The sequence below is a fragment of the Panulirus ornatus genome, chromosome 42 (genome assembly GCF_036320965.1).
Source record: "Panulirus ornatus isolate Po-2019 chromosome 42, ASM3632096v1, whole genome shotgun sequence".
Classification (NCBI taxonomy): Eukaryota; Metazoa; Arthropoda; class Malacostraca; order Decapoda; family Palinuridae; genus Panulirus; species Panulirus ornatus.
In genome coordinates this window covers 27,733,088-27,734,786 of record NC_092265.1, presented here as the reverse complement: position 1 = coordinate 27,734,786, position 1,699 = coordinate 27,733,088, and the positions used below count along the sequence as shown (strand labels likewise).

The 1,699-nt window shown below is 57.2% G+C and overlaps 1 non-coding gene across 1 annotated transcript; it reads right to left on the bottom strand.

Annotated features, from left to right (window-relative positions):
• Positions 1-294: 294 nt before the first annotated feature.
• Positions 295-366, bottom strand: TRNAT-UGU (transfer RNA threonine (anticodon UGU)). Its single transcript has one exon. It is a non-coding gene; the product is annotated as a tRNA-Thr (tRNA).
• Between the last annotated feature and the right edge of the window lie 1,333 nt (positions 367-1,699).

Sequence of the window (1,699 nt, the reverse complement as noted above, 5' to 3'; positions counted from 1 at the left end):
TAGTGTGTCATAAGACTATAGCCCAGAGTACTACAGATGGACGTACACGTTTTGTTGTAATAAATCTACAAAGGCCGCCTGATCTTCATTGAGTACCACAGACGAAGAAGACCTGATTTCCGTCCTATCAACTCAACCTTACATTTGTGATGGTAGCGTGGGTGGGTGGGTCATCTGGTCCGCCATTATTGTATTTCATTTTGTTATATCGATATTTGAGGTAGTATGTTGCCAGCTGCACTACCACTTCTACTCATCAATAATTATCACAACAGCAGCCACTAAAGACATTGTTGCCTCCTGTGAGAATCGAACTCACGACCCCTGGTTTACAAGACCAGTGCTCTGCCCCTGAGCTAAGGAGGCGCATGTTGGCACAGCAACACGGCGGGCGGCCAGTGGCCATAACTCATCATGCAACCCACACCTGGCTTGGCTCCTGCTGGTGGTGGTGATGGTGGTGGTGATGGTGGTGATGGTGGTGGTGGTGGTGGTGGTGGTGATGGTGGTGGTGGTGATGGTGGTGGTGGTGGTGGTGGTGATGGTGGTGGTGATGGTGGTGATGGTGGTGGTGATGGTGGTGGTGGTGATGGTGGGGGTGGTGGTGATGGTGGTGATGGTGGTGATGGTGATGGTGGTGGTGATGGTGGTGGTGATGGTGGTGATGGTGGTGATGGTGATGGTGATGGTGGTGGTGATGGTGGTGGTGGTGGTGATGGTGATGGTGATGGTGGTGGTGATGGTGATGGTGGTGGTGATGGTGGTGGTGGTGGTGATGGTGGTGGTGGTGGTGGTGGTGATGGTGGTGGTGGTGATGGTGGTGATGGTGGTGGTGATGGTGGTGGTGGTGATGGTGGGGGTGGTGGTGATGGTGGTGGTGATGGTGGTGGTGATGGTGGGGGTGATGGTGGTGATGGTGGTGGTGATGGTGGTGGTGATGGTGGTGGTGATGGTGGTGATGGTGGTGGTGATGGTGGTGGTGGTGATGGTGGGGGTGGTGGTGATGGTGGTGGTGATGGTGGTGGTGATGGTGGGGGTGATGGTGGTGATGGTGGTGGTGATGGTGGTGGTGATGGTGGTGGTGATGGTGGTGATGGTGGTGGTGATGGTGGTGGTGGTGATGGTGGTGGTGGTGATGGTGGTGGTGGTGATGGTGGTGATGGTGGTGGTGGTGATGGTGGTGGTGGTGGTGATGGTGGGGGTGATGGTGGTGGTGATGGTGGTGGTGGTGGTGATGGTGGTGGTGGTGGTGGTGGTGGTGATGGTGGTGGTGGTGGATGGTGGTGGTGATGGTGGTGGTGGTGGTGATGGTGGGGGTGATGGTGGTGGTGGTGGTGATGGTGGTGGTGGTGGTGATGGTGGGGGTGATGGTGGTGGTGGGGGTGATGGTGGTGGTGGTGATGGTGGGGTGGGGGTGGGGGTGATGGTGGTGGTGATGGTGGTGGTGATGGTGGTGGTGGTGGTGATGGTGGGGGTGATGGTGGTGGTGGTGATGGTGGTGGTGATGGTGGTGGTGATGGTGGTGGTGGTGGTGATGGTGGGGGTGATGGTGGTAGTGGTGGTGGTGATGGTGGTGGTGGTGGTGGTGGTGATGGTGGTGGTGACGGTGGTGGTGATGGTCGTGGTGGTGGTGATGGTGGGGGTGATGGTGGTGGTGGTGGTGATGGTGGTGGTGATGGTGGTGGTGGGGGTGATGGTG